The sequence below is a fragment of the Carassius auratus genome, chromosome 14 (genome assembly GCF_003368295.1).
Source record: "Carassius auratus strain Wakin chromosome 14, ASM336829v1, whole genome shotgun sequence".
Taxonomy (NCBI): domain Eukaryota; kingdom Metazoa; phylum Chordata; class Actinopteri; order Cypriniformes; family Cyprinidae; genus Carassius; species Carassius auratus.
Genome location: NC_039256.1, coordinates 18,612,199 through 18,633,972, shown reverse-complemented (window position 1 = coordinate 18,633,972; position 21,774 = coordinate 18,612,199). Strand labels below are relative to the sequence as shown.

The following is a 21,774-nucleotide window of genomic DNA, read 5'->3' as shown; positions in this document are numbered from 1 at the left end:
CAGAACTTGAAACATTCAAAACAACAGATACATTAACAGTATGGCAGCAGCTATTTGCACTAAGTGTAAATAGTGATAAGTGTACCTAAATAGCAACTAGATGATATTTACAATAACTGAAAATACCATATTTTCTATTACACAGTGCAAATAGCGATAGATTCTATATACACTATATAGAAAAAGCGAGATTTTCTGCTATTTATACTACTTATTGACAATAGTGGCAATTATCTGCAGTATTTTAGTATTTCACATTATAAAACAGTATGCAATAATAACATATTGAGTGTAAATTATAATTGTAATTCAAATGATTCGATGGATTCCACCAATAAAGCCCTCCCTACACTAACTCTACCCCTAATTGATACTTTATATTCAACTTTTCGATTATTTCCTTCATTTTTATATATTAAAAATGCCTTTCAGATGTAATACGAAAATTGAAAAGGGAGAAGAAAGAGGTTGATAAAAGGCAAATCCAAACATTCACGTCAAAAGTCTATGCCACTGGAGCTTGTTGCTAGCTAGTCATCTTTTGTATTGTTGACTATCCCAATCACACATTGGTGGGCGGAGTTAGCATAATAACCTCTGTCAACAATGTGTGCTATTTGCACCTAGTGTAAATAGACACTCCGTAACAGTATACAAAGAATAACAGATAAATTAACAGTAAACATTGAAAACATTATAATGACTTTTTTATAGTGACACAAACCATAACCACAGTCGAGTGCTGATTCAATCCTTGCTGCCTCCTGAAAGTTCACTGTGGCATTTCATTTCACAGTTATCCCCTTTGAGAAACAAGCTACCATGCGATTGACACCCGTGCAGCAAGTGTTGCAGTGCAGGCCTTACATTTTCGCTTCATTTTCCTCAGTTAGCATGTCCAGCGAGGCTCGACGGGCGCTAGATAACGGTACAGCGGTGGCTGGTGTCCGGGCTCATGCCAGACCCTCCGTCGGTTTTTGACGGTGGTCTTGGACGAGCTGATTTGGGAGCGTAGCTCTTTGTGATGGCAGATGCGATCGCGGTAGTTTTGAGCGAACAACAGCAGCATTAGAGGGTTGATGCAGCTGTGAGAGTAACTCAGGCAGATGCTGATGTTGTACGCGTAGACAAAAGCACTGGTGGGCTGCTGGATGCTGAGGTTGATCACCTGGATGACATGATAGGGAGACCAGCAGACCAAGAACAGGGCGATCACCATCACAACTGTCTTAGTGGCCCGCTTGGCCCACACTGACTGCTTGCGTTTGACCCGCCGGATGGAGCGGAACACGTGGTACAGAGTGAGAGTGTAAAATGTGCTTATTATAATGAGGGGGACGATGAAACCCAGCATGGACTGGTAGAGTGTGTACCAGTACATATCCTGAGGCCCATCCAGGTTAATCATACAAATGTTCATGTTCTTTTTGGAGATGACTTTAGCATATATCATGACCGGGATGCTCAGAAGGAAGCTGCCCAACCACACCAAAATGTTAATGATGATGGTCCACTGAATGGTCCTCTTTTCAGATGTGGGGTGAACGATTGCAATGTACCTGGAAATAGAAACAATAAATCATGGTAATCAAAGTAGTGCCACCCAAGAGTTAATGTAAAATAAATAAATAAATAACTTTTATTTATTTTTTAGCTCTTTTGATATTGCTGCATCAATTTGTTCCTGTGGTTGAGTGGTAGAGCATTGCATTAGCAGTGCAAAAGGTTGTGGGTTTGATTCCCAGGGAACACATGTAAGGTAAAAAATTTATAGTCTGAATGCACTGTAAGTTGCTTTGGATAGAAGTGTCTGCTAAATGCATTAATGTCATGTAAATGTAACTTTGTATGAGATGTTTCTCATTAAATTGCTTAGGAGAAATAGAAACAGAAACAGTAATAGTTAGAAAATTGAGCTCAGATAAATTTGCCTTAAATTTGCCAAGAAATGTTTGAGTTCATACTGAAATCTGATCTCTTTAGCAGACTTTGGTATCTTGGCAAATCTGAGCACAGTTTGTGATATGATTAAAATGTCTTCTGATACTCTATACAGAGCAGACTTGTGAGATTAATAGGGTCTTTTTCTATAGAGAGCAATATTGAGAAGTTGGAGACGTAAGCACAAGTAATTTGATCTCTATTTGATCTATTTTTCCATTTTCTGGAAGAAAGAGATCTTATTTTTTTAATGATATTTTTTTTAATATGAGAATAAAAAAAGATTCAGGATTAAACTTTAATGAAAACTCAAATGCAGGGCTATTATAATATTCATGCAAAACAGAGAGATTTTGAAACTATATTGTAGCATAAATAACTTTGTATAAGTTAAAATGAGGACAAATTGTAGCTTTCACTAAAGATGATTCAGTGAGTAGAATTTGAGTTTATCTTTTGTACCAACTGTGTCTGTGCCAATAGCCTGATGGTTAGTGCATCAACATAGAGTTGTTCATGACAACCCGAGTTCAATTCCTGTCTCTTGATCCTTCGCTGATCCTGCTCCCCTCTCTCCACCCAATGCTTCCCTGTCGTCACTCTACTGTCCTATCCAAATAAAAAATGTGTATCTTTTGTACAAATTGTCCAACAAAACAACTGCCTGCATCCAGCCATAGTTTAAAAATACAGTAAAACTGTAATGTTCTAAAATATTTCTTTACAGTTTTTTGTTCAATCTAATATGTTGTAAAATGCAAATCCTTCAGAAATCATGTGCTGATTTGCTGCTCAGGAAATCATTTCTTATTATCATCAGTGTTAAAATAAACATCCTTCCTCGTTCCAGCATCCTTTCCTGGCACAGTTGCCTTTGTCTTGCTCGCTAGGGGTATAAAGGCACTGTTTTACCAAAAGCGGCTTTGAAACAATATGTATCGTGAAAAGAGCTATACAAATAAAGCTGACTTGTCTTGACTCTTGGAAAGCAAACCGTTCACATGCTACTAGAGCTGCAAAACAGCACAGCAAGTGACAGCTTTCTAAGAAATGCATTTGCTGTGTTTGTATTCTAGATTTCTAGAAATCAAATGAAAAAAGCTTGTGTGTAAAGTCAACAGATGTGTACTTTACGTGTGAACAGTCCAAACACAGCTCTCGTAGACAACAATGTTTGTTTTTTTCCTTTGCAATTTCTTTTAAAGGGAAGAGAATGTGTCTGGCTTCATGTGTAATGTATTGCTTACAGTAGTAACAGTCACTAAGGTTGTCTTTTAAATAGAATGTGGGATTATAATGTTTAGCAAAAGATAATGAAAATGTGCAGTTAAGATTCGGTATCTAAGTAACTTTAAGCGAGTGACCCAGTGAAGACCAACAGAATTCCTTTTGGAATACAGCAATGACATAATATGAAAAAGTGATATATTGGAGCTTCATCACCTAATCATGCATCAAGAGGCTTTCTGGGGGACTCATGTCTTTGACACCTACAACTAAGCAAAAACTCCTCTGCACTCTGTTTTTTATGTGCATTCGGTGAGATGTTGTGTTAAAGTGCTTTTGTATGCTAATTATAAGTACGAGGGCTTTTCAGTGTCACACACTGCTATTGCTGTAGTACAGTCTTGCAGATGCAGCATGCTTTATTTTTCAAGGTCATGTAGCATGTATCACATGGATGTGAGAGTCGCATTGATTTCATTCTTTTCTTTTTCTTTTTTTCTTTGCATACATTCAGTGGAACATCTAGACTAGACTTTGATTAGCAGCAATGAACAGCTGGACTGTAATTTCATATAATTTGGTGAAAAAAGTCTGTGCTCTGTAATTAGAGTTTGAATAAAGAATTCTATCTCTTTGACCTCAAAGCTGATGCACTCCTCAAGCACATTTATTATCTTGACTGTATTGGTTTGAATCTGAAAGAAATGTGTCAGTTACATGTCATAGGTCAAGGAAAGAAATGTCATTATATGTATTATTATATATTTATATCTAGCAAAAATGAAGCCTATTTTGGATAATGATTGTTGCAAATAACATGCAAAAAAAAAAAAAAAATAAGAATAATAATATGTTTTATTTTTATAGTGCCTTTCAAGAACCCAAGGACGTTTTCCAAAATAACAGAAGCAAACTGGGAAACAAAATACACCAGACAGTCAAGAGCCCAAGGCCGTTTCACAAAATAATACAAGCAATTGGCAAATAATAATAATAATAATAATAATAATAATAATAATAATAAATGTATAAATATATATATACGTACACAACAGATACTCAAAAATGACATTCAGACAAATAGGTATTGACAAAAATGAACTACAGTTAAGAGGTCATGCAATCATATGATAAACACAAATTAGGTCAAGAAAGTGGTCATATGTCATACAAACAGAAGTTGAGAAATAGAGAAGCAGAGAGGTAAATGAGTGGTTTAGAGAACAAAGTGAATAGATGAGTTTTAAGTTGAGACTTAAAGGAGAGAGGAGGCAGCACGAATATTATGGGGCAGCATATTCCATAGTTTAAGGCCTATAATACAGAAAGCTGTACCATCCACCGCAGAGAGTTTATACTGGGGCACAACAAGCAGGTTATCATATGGTGATGTCTCTCTTTATTCGGAAGGTCAGATGCTTCGCCCAAGCATCCAAGCACTGTTCCATTAAATCAAAAAATTTGTCCCAAGAAAACACATCCAAATGCTCAGATATGGTGATGCCACTGCTTATTGCTACATACAAATAGTTTTATTCAATTCCAACTTTAACTTTAGTAAATATTTATGCCAATAATAAAAACAAATCACACAAAGCACATCTAGCCTACTGCAGTAATTTATATTAAAAATGACTGATTACTATAATGAGCATCTCCTGGAAAGAATATTTGAGGTCACACTGAAATCTTCTGATTACAGACTTTGGAAGTTTGGCAAAGCTCAGCACAAAGTTGTTATCTCTTATATAAACTGCAGATGAGACTCAAGACTCCAATAAGAAACAAGTTATGAACAAACGTTCTTCCAGTAATGTCAACATAACTTTCATACAGAGTTACCTGGTCAAAAACGTATTTTTTTTTTTTGTTACATTAATCATAGAACGTTTTATTTCTGAAAATTATTATTTGGACAGTCATATTACGTTTTTTAAATCTTGCGTCTTGTTTCAGAACGTTCAATAAAAAAATAAAAAAGATTAAAAATTCATAGGCCTATATATATATATATATATATATATATATATATATATATATATATATATATATATATATATATATATATATATATATATATATATATATATATATACTTTAAAAAGCTGGACATTTTCAATGAAATATGAAATGACAGTTAGCTCTCATTTGTGATTTTTCTCAGGCCTACTTTGCATGCACGCAGCAATGGGCCACCGCATTAATATTGTTCTGACTTCCCAAATTCATGCAACTCTCACCTGTCAATGCAGAGCACTGTCACAATGCCCACTGTGGTAAACTGGTTACTGACATCCACCACCACCACAGCTTTACACATGAAGTGGCCAAAGACCCACTGTCTGTCCCGGACCAGCTGATGGATGTTGAACGGCATCACCAACAGGAAAAGCAGGTCTGCGATGGCCAGATTCAGCACGTAAATATCAGAGACCATCTTCTTCTTGCATGATGCCACAGCATAGATCACCAGACCGTTGGCCAGAACTCCAACTGAACACAAAATGCCGTAGATAGTGGGGAAGATGTGCATGAAAGACGCGATGTCAATGATGCTGTACGAAGGAACGGTTCGGTTCACACACGAAAAGTTTGACGAATTCGCAAATTCGGAATCGCAAAGAATATCCGAGGTGTTCATCTTAAAAAAAAAAAAACTTTTTGCTTAAAAAAGAAATGACTGTGAAAAGTTGTCGTCTGGACTGCGCACGATTACGCAAGCTTTTACGCAGCGCTCTACTTCATATCACAACCGTTTAAAGTTGTAAAAGCTTCCCTCGGCTGTCAGTTATCCCCCTGTTGTCATCTGCTTTGCTTTTCAGTCAGTTTGCCGATGCTTTCTCAGTCTCCTGAGATACTGTTTTAGTAAGTGCCCAAAAGCTGGTGGATCTGCGCGTCTGTCTCCTTCAGTTCGGCTGTTTGAAGAGATGCGTATGTCTCCACCCTTTCAGAGTCCTCTCCCCAAGCTCACCCGTCTCACTCAATATTTAAGAGCAAAAATATTTGATTACACATTTGTGCAGTCCATCACAGCAAGACGCTCCATCTCCAATGGTCACAATCAGTCTCCTTGATCTGAATGCTTGCTGCCTGTTACAGGCACATCTTATTAGACCTTTTTTTAAGTTTACATCCAAGCTAACTGACAGATGTCTTTATCCAAAGTAGCTTTAATGTATACATATAAACAGTTCATGCAGAAAATGAACCCATTACGCAGGCACTGCAAGCACTCTTTAAGCTTACATTGGTTGTGTATTATCACTGTTCATTGTGTCTCAAGGTTGAATAGATTAATTGTTAAATTGATCTTGCTGCCCAGCCCTTTTATGGATTATGTTCTATTAACAGGTAAAGTCTAACATTTGCTCACACTTTAAAACTAATACCTTATCTCCCTAACACATCCTTAAACAAGTTTCAGCACCACTGCATTCTTGTAAAAACAGGCACTCCATCATCTTGCCTAGATTTAAGGGGGAACACTTTTCAGGAGAGAACAAAGCATGTCCTTTGAAGATTGGAAACCTCTTTTCCACAGATAAAGAAGTAACTTAATGTGCTCATCCTCTTCCAGATGTCTATAGACAGCACTGATTGCTCCCGCAGAGCAGAAAGGATATTGATGAAAAGGTTTACTCCAAAAAAATAAAAATAAATGTGCATATATTTATGGATTTGATCCATATATCTTACAAATCATGTCTGACAGTGCATGCAAAAGAGCATTGTAGCAGTCCAGTTTATAAATGACCTGGTAGGAATGGTCTGATTGGGTGCAGTATTTTTGTTTAATGTATAATAATAACAACAACAATAATATATAAAAATGTAAACAGTAATATAGTAAAATATTGTTTACATTTAAAGGAACTATTTTTTATTTAAATATATTTTTAAAAAATGTAATGTATTCCTGTGATGGAAAAGCTGAATATTCAGCAGCTCAAGTATTGACATGATCCTTCAGTCATTGCAATATGCTGATTTGCTGCTCAATTATTATGAATCATTATTGGAACTCATTTATAAATAATGGTTCTGGTTATTACACATGCTGAAAATATTTTTGCTGCTTATCCAAATATCCAGTCTTTGATATTTCTGTTAAAACCTTGATACGTTGCATTTATTAAAAATCAAGGTATTACAGTTACCACAAAAATATGAAGTATACCTGAACAACAATTGTTTCAGGTCATTTTCTCTCTTCTCACACATGACAGCACTCTCACACTCACTCACTCTCTCTTGCACACACTCATTTACTGCTGTCATAAATCCACCATATCAACCACAAAACCTGTTCAAATGTCACCGGATTTCATTTTTCAGAAGGACATCATCAAAATCAAAGCCTTTGTGACAATGTGTGGGAATATGAGGTAACTGTGTGTGTGTATGTGTGTGTGTGTGTGTGTGTGTGTGTGTACTTGTTTATGTCTCCATAAAATTAAACTGGCTGAAGAACATTTAGTGGTTACGGTGGCTTAGCCTGAGGTTGATTGCATGTCTTGTGATTTGGATGGGTGACCAGTGACCAAATGATCTTCAGTCACTCTGACAATTTTAGTCACAGCCTTAGCCTGCTAAAGAGCATCATACAGCTCATCACATATCATAATTACTATATGCCATATATTAAGTATCACACTGTATATCATCATACTACTATTTGGATCTATTAAGTATTTTTCACGCAATGTATTGTAATATATATATATATATATATATATATATATATATATATATATATATATATATATATATATATATATATAGAATACCTCTATATCATTAAGTGTCATATAAAAATATGTAATGATGCTCTGACCCCCAAAGGGTCCTTGGCCTGAAGAAATGTATAGACCCCTGTTATGGGCTGAAGTATGACTTGCACTGTGACAAGGTCAGACGAAAACAGCACTGACACTGGCATTATTGCACCCTGAAATGAATAATTCACTCAAATCAATGAGCATCAAGGAGAAGGTGAAGGCTTTATTCAAGGAGCAGCATAATTATGGAAAACTTGTCAAAATCTCCAGCTCAACTGCCAATTTGGTGTGACTCATTACTTCACAGTTGGTTCATGCTTCTCTTTTCTAAGTCTGCTGATTATGGAAGGTAATTTGCAGTTGTTGATACATGTGGATTCATTCATGGTAATAATGCATGTCCTCATTCATAGTAATCAGCATAAGTAGATTGGTTTGTTCTGTATCGGCAGAACTGAAAACTCCTTGTGTTCCTTTATATTGCCTCTGATACAGTCTTTGATATCCAAAGCAATTAAAACAAGCAAATTTGCATTTCATTTTGTGACATATGTTCAGCTGCAGTGCATGGGCAATCCTCGATGACTGTCACAAAATGTAACATAAACAGCAAGATTCCTGGATATCACTCTGAAAGGACTGAGAAATGCATGCTTCCGGGCAAATATTTCTCTCAGTCGTCACAAAAAAAATACAAAAGGATAACAGAGAAAACATGGACATGACACCAAGATGATTGACCAAAAGTCTGTTTGACTTTGTAGTCACATGCCTGCAAAGATCATATGATGGTGTGAAGAACAGAACTGGAAGATATTTGGCAAGATAATAATTCCTGTTTCAAGCCTTAAGCCTATCATGTCCAAAACGGTCATACAAGGAAGACCGCTAACTGGGTTTTGAAACATGGCCTTAATGAATGAAAGCAATAATGTCCAGCAGAGGGCGCAGTCAGGACTGACATGAACTGTCAGCACTGTCAGAAATTTCACTCTCTAGTCTTCGCCTTCATTCTTGTCGGTGTGCGGTCGTCAGTTTGGATTAACCAGTCAAGCTGCCTTAGATGAACTTGAAAGTAAACTTTCTTAAAAATGCCAAATTGATCCTATTCTGAGATTATATTGAGTGTTATTAATATAACAGTAATGTAAACAATTATTTTTACGAACTAACTCATAATTGCATGTGTTTGTGATGAATGCAAATGTGTACTGTATGTAAACATACTCTCCCATGAGTCATCAAATATGCTTGGTTTCATCCAGTCATCAAATATGAAATCATTTATGTTTGTTTCATCCTCCTCGTGAAATCAATGGAAACTGAGTTCATCTAAAAATATGAGCCGTTGGTGATGAATTTCACAATTAAATTTTCACTTAAAACAATTATCTCACCCTATAGTCACTGGCATTTTTTTTTTTTTTTTACTTCTACTGAAACCTTATGGTTTATGAACACATAAGTGTAAATTAATAGATAAATAAAACAATTCTATGTACTATTATGACACAATTACATGATCTGTCAAATGTATGACACTTGGATTCTGATCATTCTGTCTGTCATTGGGCTTAAGATATCATATTTGAGCTGCTTTTCATCTCAAGGTGCTTTTCAAGAGAGGAACATGCCTGTACAACCACTACTCAAGATGTCAAAGGGGATTCAGAGAATATAGAGTGAGCCTGGGCCAAAATTATTGAATTGCATTGATTCAAATGCATGGTTTGCTGTTTCAAAGGCTGTTGCCAAGTTTAATCAACCTAATCATGGTAGTGCTGATGGAAAATGGAATAATACAATCCGACAGGATTTCTGGTTTCACATTTAAGTTTATGAGACAAATGCAGCTCTTGTAAAGCAGAGCAAAATCTTTGAACCTGTTCACCGTGCACACTAACATACACATGCACACACAGTCTATATTTCGTCATTTAGGTGATGCTTTTTAGCCAAATTGAAGCATACTTGGTGATTTTTCCCATTCTATTTTACAAAATCAAAACATCCAAAAAATGTCCCCATTCTATTCATCAAAAAACAATTCAAACAACAAAATTACATGAAAGAGCAGAAATCGACAGACAATAGAATTATAAGGTATATATAGTAACTGAATTATGTATTGAAATATATTTAAATATATAGTTTATTGCTAAATATTAAGATATTTATATTTTATTTTATTACTATTTTTAATATAATTTTTTTTATTAAGCACACTGAAAAAAAAGAAGAAGAAAAAAAGAAAACTGGTGAATTACCACTGTGTATGAAATATGCTATATGAATGAGCTATTTGAGAGCATAAGGAGTGGCATCATCCACGATGTTTTATGAGTGATGGATCTCTCTCTGGGACTATGAGTAGTATAGTTAAATTAACAGTGACTTGGGCTTCTGCAGAAGCACGCACCATCGATTAGCACCCTCAGAGCACAGAGTTGGTCTTTCTAGAGAGGTTTATCCATTATCACTTAAAATCAATTTCCATGTTTTCACTTCCGGAACCTGACTGTTGAAATATATTATAGGGGTGAGTGCCTCGCTTAAGGGCACAATGATTATAGTGCATGGACTGAAAGACTTGAACCTGGAATTTTTCAGTTGCAAACACTGATTTTTAACCATTAGGTTACCACCACCCAGATGCAGGTTCTTACTGCTTATAGTGGTTAACAAAACAGTTAATCAGCATGGAGAGGAGACGACATAATACACTCCAAAATACAATATAACAACATATAATATGTCATCTCAAAAATTCTGACACGTAAAAATACAACCAGAAGCTTCAAAAACACACCCAGGCATAACTGAAATGCAGCACTAACTAGGTTTATTCACCAGCTGATTGTTCATTATTTATTTGTTTGTGTGAAGTGCTACTATCTGCCCACTTAACGCATGCAGCAAAATTCATTTCCGATTTTCATCCAAAACAAGGCGTCCACACATAGCTGAGATGAAGCGTGAGAGTGAATGCCACAGAACAGTCACTGTACTGCAAACACAACCGGTGATTTATTTGTTTTTGATGTACCACTGAGAAATGGGCAGGAATTATTAGAAAATATTCAAGTCACATGAAGCAAAAGTTAAAATGAGGACACAGCTGCTGTGTTTTCATGCTGTGATATATTGGGACTGACATTTGTGGTTTAAAACACATCTCTTCCATCTTTATTTGACCCTCTAACTTTAGCACTCACTATTCTAATTCTATTCTTTAAAAAAAATCTAATCTTTTTGTATTCTATTTTCTTTTAATTTATAATGCAATTATGTGTGTGTGTGTCTCTGTGTGTGTGTATATAAGACCTCAAACACTAGTTTGCTCTGTTCTTTTTTTATTTTATCTGTTTTCTTTTTATTTATTATATTATTTAAAAGCCCTTGTTACATGTGTTAAGCTAACTGAGACTTGTTATAGCACTTATATATCATTGCTCTTTTTTTTGTTTTTGATTGCTTCCTCTGTCCTCATTTGTAAGTCACTTTGGATAAAAGCATCTGCTAAATGAATAAATGTAAATAAATAAAAAAGGTAAATGTATAGATGTTTAGACACTTTTTTTCTTGCTAACTTATGCAAATAATTAGGGATGAATCAGAAAAACTTTGCTATGCTCAAGGGTCAATCTAAGTAATCTGGCCCTGGGTCATAACCTTCTTATCACGGTCTCCTCCAACATACAGAGTTAAGAGATCTGGTTCTTGACTGTTTTTTAGAAGTTCATACACTCCCTGACAAACATGTACATTCTTATATTCTTAGAATTAGACATTAAGATGGCTCTAAACATGTTTTTCCCCATCAGTGAGATAATTATCTCTGAAATAATATAGGCTATATGCACTTTGCAACATTGCTTTTCAATGAGAGCTATTTAATTACTGAACACTCAGATTTACAGATGCATATGGACATACCTCCCGCAAGAAACTGTTTTTTTAACCTTGCATGTTCTTTGCATCATTTTTCTTTCATAGTTCTTGATGCATGCAGCAAGCCTTTAAGCTACTTGTCAGTAAATTAAAGGGTCATGTTATTGCACATTCATGTTAATAATAAATGTCCAAAGGCAATGAAAAATAATAGCATACAATGATTAGGCTATGAGCAGTCTATGAACCACTGGACACGTGGCTATTTTAGCTTGCAGTGATAATTACGCAAATTGAGAAAACACTCCAGGTTAAAGGGTCTGCAGTCGATGCCAAAACAACAATGATGTTATCAAACATATTCAGTATGAAGCTCATTAAAAAAACAATAAAAAATACAAATTATTTATATCAGTTTTTCAGGTCATCCCTGTTATGCAGAACATAAATCCTCATACTATATAGAAAATTATGCAATTTTTTTATTATCCAATCCAAAATTATCCAGTTAGATACTGTAACTGCAGCATTGACATAATTTACCTGCTGTTACAAAGTAATTAGTCACACTCATAAGGCATAGGTGATTGACTTAAACAATTCTGTGGACTAAAACCTCAGTAAGTATTAGCAATTACTCTGATTAATTATTTGATGTTTTGTGGTATTGAATTGTTTGTTTCACACTGAAACATTCTCCTGCTTCATAAAACCACAGAAAAATGGTATAATAATTACAAAAGATCCTGTAAGCTAATTCTCAAGTGTGCATTGTTATATTGTTACATTTGACCCAAAGTGTGTTTAATGATATGTTTACGCCCTCATCCAGCTCTGAGATCTATGCCACATAATGTCTCCTGCAATAGAAGGCAACACATGCATGACACAGGTTTAACAGAATAATACTGGCACAGTCACGCAGACAGGCGCAGTGCAAATACAGAAGTAATTGTTAACACACACACACTACCCTGCAAGCCTGTTGAACGAGAAACACCAATGTGAAATGAGATGAGAAACTTCTTTGTTTCTGTATCGTATTGAACACACGCAGAGGCAATCAAATCTGCCATGAGTGGAATGAGATGTGGAGGTTGTATTCATTTCATATTGGATTTTAAATCAGGTATTCGCACAGCACAGGTTTTAAATCATGTGATTATTGTGACCCTGGCTCAGCTGGTGCCTTTGTGCCAGGGGACGAGGCATGTAATGCATGGGCAAAGTCATGCTAGACTGTGTCATTAATTTCTCGCTGTGGTCAGGATGTCAGCTGACCGAAAAATTGCAGATACAAGATATGTCTGTGGAGTTTGGGGACGAGGTGGAAGTTATGATGAATTTCTTCCTTGGTGGTTTGTGCACACAGAATTAGCTGCTTGAAATCTGCATGCAGGTCTCAGGAGCTTTTCTACAGCAAATATAACACTTGTGTTTTGCAAAATGTAACGCTTAATTTAAGTTGCTGCACACTGAGTTTTGTATGCATACATTTTCACCGACATATGGTGAGTTTTAAACTTACTGCACTTGAGGGAAGCACATAAGAGACTTGTGCTTTGTTTAATAAGAGTCAGTGTGTTTTTTTTCCTGTGAGCATTTGACACGCATGGTTAATGTATCTTTTAGTTTTAACTTTTAAATTAGCTTTATTCCATTAGACTATTTACAAATTAACATCAAGCATGTAGTCTATACAGCTTTATCTCAAGTCATTCCAACAGAAGTATGTTGTGGCTTCAAAGTCTTCCTAGGAAATGGGATTTATCTGTTAGTTTGGCACAGACAAGCATTTTCACGGTTGACCATACAATGTCTCTTTAGACCAGGGGTGTCACACTCAATTCCGGGAGGACCACAGACCTGCAGAGTTTAGCTCCAACCCTAATTAAACGCACCTGATCCAGCTAATCGCGTCCTTCAGGCATGTTTGAAAAATACATGTGCTCTGTCCGAAAAGCTCTAAAAGGCTGCCTTTGGAGGCAGCATTCCAAGGCGAGAAGGCATCAAGGCACATCCAAATCCAGATTCTGCTTTACTTCCTGTCTCCGGAGGTACCTTCTTTTGATCGAATTTTGAAGGCAGCATAGCTGTATCCTTCGCTGCCTTTGATATCCCACAATCCTGTGCACTTCATTCCATGACTGCTGACCTAAAAAAATAAAGATGGTGTCTGAAAGTTGCATTTCGTTATCAGTTTGTGTGTAAATGTATATTTCTGACAAACGTTTTGCACTTTTTATGTTATTTCTAGCGAAAAATCTGTATTATTTTAACTAAATATTAGTTTAGTTATCACCACAACTCATTCTATTTTGTTGTAGATCGTTAAACTGTTACAGTGCTTCAAAAGTCTGTCTGAAATCAGTTTCATTAGGTGCATTCATGCAAAAACACTGCCTGCAGAGTCAATGCCTCATATGCCAACGAATCAGCAAGTCATCTGCCTAAGTTTTCGGATGCAGCCATAGTTTGTGTGTTGGAGCAGGGTTGGAACTAAACTCTGTAGGACTGCGGCCCTGCAAGATCTGATTTTGACACCCCCTCTTTAGACGAAGTCCGATGTACTGTTGTGGCAAAGGATGAAGTGAACAAGACTCATTTCCATGTAGAAGATAAGCTGCAGGCAACTCATCCAGGGATTCAGTTTTGCCTCTTGGTAATTTGTGGAACAACTTTTTGAAACTTTATTAGCAGAGACATAATCTAAAATGTATGAAGACAAGTGTGGTAAGACTCTTTAATTGGTTCCTGGGAGAATGCCGTGGTCACAGTGAATACTAGGGCAGCGGTGTGACAGTCTTTTATGCTATTGTTTAGAAGCTCCCAACTGAGTTTAAAGGTTCATAGAGCGAAGAAACAATTATTTTTGAATTAATAGGCAACTTAGTTTTAGCCTGAAAGCAGATATTTTCCCCCTCAACTATCACTGTAATGACAATCCTGTGCCACCCAGAGGATTTGGGTTGTACTGCAGCAATTCCTACAAGTGTTAAAATGAACGTATCCAATTAAACAGAAAGAAGAAAACAAATGAAGTAAGTTACCAGCTATTTTCATCCCTTAATTTTAATTTAATTTAAAACTTGAGCTTTACTTCTGGTTCCTATGGAATCCAGTTGTGTGAAAGATTTAATTAACCCATTGTGCTCTACACTCTAATTGTACTTCTTGTTCCTTCAATTCAAATCTCCATGTGCCGCTTTAACCAAATTTAATGTGACCGTTCTATTTCCCTCTTTACACTGCATGCGTCGGTCCCTCTGTACATTTACACAAGCTATCAGAGAATCGCGGGCGGGAGGGTTCATTTTCTCTGCTCAAACACAGCCGTTCACAAACAGTGAGCTGATATTTTGCAGTGTTTGAGGGAAAGGGCTGCACGTGAGATGAAGAGGTGGGTGGCATGGAGCAAAGCGCCGTCATAACTGCAATAGGCCTAAATGAAATACAAGTAGCTATACGGGATCTGCTTTCTATTGAGCCCTAATTTCCGACATGCATGATTTGAATGGATTTGTCGATCAATTAATCAAATAAGGGATTAACTGATAAAATAAATTATTTATTTATGTTTAATCCGTTTAATCACGATTCGGTGCATGTAGTAGTAGGTTATTGTTAAAATATTTTGAAATGACAGCATTGCTAACATTTTATGTTTCATCACAATATATCGGTTTTGTTAATGCATAATAAATAAAAAGAAAACAAATTAGAATAGAATATAAAAAGATTAGAAAAGTGTTTTTTTTTTTTTTTTTTTTTTTTAAAGAAAATAATTAATAGAGTGCAAGTTTTTTTAAGGAATATAATTATATTAGAGTGCTAGAGTTAGAGGGTCAAATAAAGTTGTGTTTTTAGCCGTTTCTTGAACATGGCTAAGGACTGGGTTGAGCAGGTCATTCTACCAGGAGGGAACATTTAATTTAAAAGTCTGTGAAAGTGATTTTGTTTTAGGATGACACAATAAAGTGACATACACTACCGGAATAAAAGCTTCTAGAGGGCACATAAGTATATGTTGGTGTACATATTTTGGTGCTGTTATGGTGCTTTTTATTTTTTGTTTTATTTATTTATTTACTTTGGAGCTTTATAGCCCATTGTTACCTTACTCACGCGTGGTGAGGAAGTAGGTCAAGTGCAGAACTACATTCCTCTCCTTCTCCTTACAGTGATTGGAAAAGGCAGCCAAAAAAGACATTTTCAGATAAGATTTTTTTTTTTACTTAAAAAAAAAAGTAACACATTTAACATGAAATCTCAAAGTAGACAGACTGATATAGTATTTTCTTGTAAAATATACTCCAGTATTCTGTTTATTTTCCAACTTGACAGTGTAGTCTTCAGTGAAGACACAGAAATTATTTTTTTATTTTTAAATTATTTTCAATTAAAATGACTATTTCACAGCATATGCAGACCCCTCTTGTGGCATGTAAGGACACTGCAGGAGAGCACACTTGTACACTCATTCTATGACCACCAACACTATGTGAAGTTCAGCATGCTTCAAATCATTTTTGGGGGGTTATTTCATTTTTAGTGACCGGCGCTGTGCGGTCAGCCCTCAAAGTCTTTCACAGTCAACATGGAAATCATACAGTAGGAAAAATGGCTCTCATACACTAGTAAGAATGAAAGATTAGCAGTATAGTGGAAGTTTGTGTTGACTGTTTTATCATTTCCTAGAATATGGTGTGCCTATATCTCATTTTGAAGCATCCTCATCCTTTAGATTGACTGGCAGTCTCATGATAATGGTAAAAATAGCATCGGCCCACTCAGAGTTGATTTAATTTACGAGCCTGGTGTCTCACTGTGAGAAGAGTGTGATGAGAATAGGGAAATGGAGTGTAACTATACGCACACTCTTTAAAGCTGAAATTGAAATCTGTGGATTTTCTTATTGGATCAGAATGAAAGTGAAACGTAGGGAAATGCAATAAGGTACAAAAGTGAATTAAAAAAGAATGTTGCAGATGTAAAGAAAAAAGATACATCGGGTGCTACAGACCACATGAAATTGCTGGACGTGATCTGTTTGCCGTCTTATGTTGATGTGCTTTTCTACTGAAATTATGTGATTTCAAAACTGTCATCTTCTGAGAACCACAGTTTTTAAGCCAATCACATGAATCATAACCAAATGCCGTATGACTAATGAGTTTATTCCATTTACATATAGGACTATAATAGCTTATATGATCCAAGGACTCACTTTTAGGCAGCTATTTATATACAGTATAAATTTATATATAAATGAATAAAGACCCATTTCTACAATGAAAATAAATAAATGTGTAATAAAATACGATAAAGGTGTAAAATGTGATATGGAAATTCCTTGTCACTTTTTCTGCCCATCATTATATTACGGTTAGATATATCCTAAAGACAATCTATGGCTGTCATAGAATAAAATAAAATGTATTTAATAAAAATAATATAAAGAAGAAATTCAGAAATTGTGGAAATTAATTATTATTATTATTATTATTATTATTATTATTATTATTATTTTCCTTTTCTGTGGACCCATAGCATCAACTTGTGCCCTCATGGGGATGTTATATGCTTTCTTATTATTTTTTTACGCTTTATATTTATATTTCTTTATTGATTTAATATTTATTAGAATATTTTTCAAAGTTTTTCTTAATCTTGGAACAATGCATTTTGAGTTTGCCTCCTTTGTGAAGGATTCATGCTGTGCTGCCTTCGAACTTGGCCAAGAGAAGATATTTTATTAGGCTGCGTAATTAAAACACCAACATCTTAAAACAGCCTTCTCAATAGATAGCGCCTAAGATGTCTTAAGATGCGGTCTACAGTAGCAGCTCACTAGATTTTAAAACAGAGCTACAGGGTCTTTAAGGAACGAAATGCACATGCTGTGCTCCACCAAAGTGCATATGTGCATCTGTGTGTGGTGTGCAGCTCAATGGGGAATATTAGATTTGATGATTTCAAAGAGAAAGAGTGACTGAGAGAGATGGTACGCTAGAATGCTGATTGGGCCTGGAAGTAAACCGCTATATAAGCCTTTAATCTGCAGGTAGCTTATTGCGCTCCTGGGCGCATCAGAGAAGCGTAAGTAGCTGTGTGAATTATGGGACGCTGGCCATGGGGGGTAGTGTGCTGTAGTAGAATGAAGAGAAAGATATGTGCGAGTTGGTTAATAATGAAGAGTTATAACAGAATGCAAAGCTTGAGCAAACATCTCTGCAGACTGTCACGCCACATAGAGCAGAAATGCTGCCTCCATCTGCTGGAGCTCATGTCCAGTAGCACCAGCATGCTGATGTGAGCGGTAATGGAGATGATGATGGCATCTGAAATCACAGAGATGGGATGGCTGGCATCACTCTGGAGGACATTAGTGAACTGGCGTATTTGTTGCGAGACCCTATCTGCCTGTGTGAGGTGTGTAGGAGGGCGGGAGAGGATGGAGGAAATCATTCATTTTGAGACCCATGTGTTATGGAGAGACCTTGAGCACTGTGTGTGTGTGTGTGTGCTTCTATCTGTTAGACACTTTTTAAATGTGAGGCTGTAATGAAACAGAGGTGAAAAGGGAAACCAATAATAATAGTCAAAACAACATGAAAACGGATTACAGTGAAATGACCTCATGATGCAGAAGATTGGAAGCTCTAGATAGCCCCACCCCCAAAGCAATGGTTTGATAGCACCACAAAGAAATAAACCCCCAAAAACATATTATCATAAAATAATCACACTCTTCAGGCCCAGAAAATCTAGATTTGTTCTGTCACTTTTCATTCATCTATTTCAGAGGTGGCCAAACTTTTTACTACAATGTGCCAAATATTAAACTTGATCGTTGGCCGAAAGTAAATGTTATATCGTATTATTATATTATATAATTATACATTACAGTTACATTTTATTAACTATATTATATAAAACTGTACATACTAATTACTTACATTCTGTAAATTTCAATGCAAAAATAAAACGAAAAAATTTAAAACCAAAATTATAAATTAAATATATATGAAGATATACTGTATACTGTTTTTTTTTTTTTTTTTGATTAGAGCTTAAAGCTCATGATAGTACAGTAAAAATCCAGTATCTCAAAATATTAGAATATTTCATAAGATCAATCCAAAAAAGGATTTGCAAAACAGAAAAGTTCAAGTTTTTTATAGTATGTTAATTTATACACTCAATGCTTGGTCGGGGCTCCTTTAGCACAAACTGCATCATCAGTGAGGTGTGACATGGAAGCGATCAGCCTGTGGCACTGCTGAAGCACTATTGAGCCTTCAGCTCGTCTGTATTGTTGAATCGACTGTTTCTCATCTTTCTCTTGAAAATATACCATTGATTCCATATGGGGTTCAGGTCAGGCACGTTGGCTGGCCAATCAAGCACAGTAATATCATTGTCAGCAAACCACTTGGAAGTGGCATTGGCGGTGTGGACAGGTGCTAAAGTTCTGCTGGAAAAGGAAATAAGTATCTCCATAAAGCTTGTCAGCAGATGGAAGCATAAAGTGCTCCAAAATCTCATGGTAGACAGTTGCAGTGACTTTGGACTTGATAAAACACAATGGACCAACACCAGCAGACGTCACGGCACCCCAAATCATCAGTGACATCGGAAACTGCACACATGACTTTAAGCAGCTTGGATTTTGTGCCTCTCCAGTCTTCCTCCAGACTCCAGACCTTGATTTCCAAATTAATGCAAAATTTACTTTTATCTTAAAAAAGAGGACTTTTGACCACTTAGCAACAGTCCAATTCTTTTTCTCTTTAGCCAGGTAAGATGCTTCTGACTTTGTTTCTGTTTTGGAAGACATCTGAGCATGGAGACTCTTAATGCACTGACTCCATCTTCTGTCCACTGCTTGTGAAACTCTCCCAAGTGTTTGAATCGGCTTTGATAAACAGCATTCTCAAGCTTGCAGTCATCCATGTTGCTTGTGCACATTTTCCTACCCAATTCCTTCCTTTCAGTCAACTTTGCATTTAATATGCTTTGATATAGCACTCTGTGAACTTCCAACCCTTTCAGTAATGACCTTCTGTGACGTACCCTCTTTGTGGAGGGTGTCAGTGATAAGTGGCGCGAGGGCCGACGGAATGGAGCGAGGCCGGTGGAGTGATTGGGAAATGAGCGACACCTGCTCCACTCACCGGTCTCGAGTCCCACGGAGGAGATCGGAAGGATACAAAAGAGGAGCGACGACAGTGAAGGATGAGAGAGGACCAGGCCTGGTTTATCCGCCGGTTGCCGCCTCCTTCTTCCCGCCTCCTTCTTCCCGTGACTGTGAAGTTTGTATACCGTTACAGTGTCAATGATTGTCTTCTGGACCTTTGCCAAGTCAGCAGTCTTCCCCATTATTGTAGTTTCAAAGAACAAGAGATACATTGAGAGATGCCGCAATTTATACTGTAGGGATGGTCAAACTCCAATGTCAATACTCTAATATTTTATATTCTCCCTATATATATATACTTTTATTCAACAAGGACACATCAAATTGACAGTTTACATTACTACAATATGAAAGATCATGTTACATTGGAGACTGGATTAATGGCTGCTGAAAATCCAGCTTTGCCATTACAGGCATTGTAAAATATATTAATGAAACAGTTTTTTTATATATATATATAATAATAATACATAAAATGTATATTTAACTATTTGTATCAAATAAATGCAACTTTTGTGAGCTTAAAATACTTCTTTCAAGAGCACTACATATCTTTTTGCATGGTAGTACATACAGTATATAAATAGATAGATAGAGAGAGAGAGAGAGAGAGAGAGAGAGAGAGAGAGAGAGATACAGGTACATGACATCACAATTAATGCTATCAGAAATGATTTAAAATTAGTTTGGCATGCTGTTCACTGACCACATATACAACTTTAATGCACCAGTGGTCACATTTCCCAATTCAGTTACTTCATTTATTCCATTCTTTGGTGTGGTGGTGCTTGTCTAGTTCTAGCTGCTGCAAACCTCAGTTTGTCTTCAACAAAGTGATGTGAGACGTAAAAAAAAAAAAAATGCACAAGGCCATACATCTTTTATTCCTTATTTCAATTTGGGTAATTCTTCTGGCCCATTTTAGTGAATGAATATACAAACCACTGTGATAAAACACAATAACCTTGAAACATGTGACCCATTTTTCTGCTGTCAGCCAATCAAATGCAGAGCTGCAGCATAGAGACATAGCAGGAAAGGAGAAACTGACAGACAGCCCCTTTATGCTGTGTCACTGTGCATGTTAAAACGAGTTTGAGTGGCATATAGATCTGGATTACTGATATGCTCCACTAAATTTTTTTTATTCCCGGAGACATTTAGGGCCCTGATATCTCTGGCTGGAGGATGGCTGGTTAAATGCTGCCAGTCCCTTGTGCTTTATGGTGTGACTAGTGCAAGACAGTTACCCATATTTCTTTGCAGAGCTGCAACCAATTACAGAGACCAGTCACAGTAGACAGTAGGACAAATGCCAAGAGCGCAGAAGCTGTTGACTGCCCTCCTTGTGGCCTCCCTTTACACAATCAGTGCGTGACCTCCTTTCAAATAGAGAGATTTCAAGAGCCGATGTCATATGCAGTATAAACACTTTGTGGGTTGCTGTTCATTTGTTGATGTGTATTTGCTCTGCATGTATCACATGTGTTCAACAGCATGACATAAAGCCTGATTTAATCCAGGCCGTTCAGTTTGAATGCCTGCACACCTTTTGAGGAATGCAAACCTAAACATCTGTTTGCATCAATATTTTATATCAGCGCTTCCCTCATGTGCATGTTACCTTGAACAGTATATGAAATATTTACTATGGAAAAAAAGGCCAAAGCAATCACAGTGAGGAATGGGCCACGGGAAAGGACCTGGCATTCATACTATAGCAGTGTGGCTCTCTTA

At 36.5% G+C, this 21,774-nt stretch overlaps 1 pseudogene; it reads right to left on the bottom strand.

Annotated features, from left to right (window-relative positions):
- Positions 1–347: 347 nt before the first annotated feature.
- On the bottom strand, positions 348–6,087 carry LOC113114493 (melanin-concentrating hormone receptor 2-like; annotated as a pseudogene).
- Positions 6,088–21,774: the final 15,687 nt, after the last annotated feature.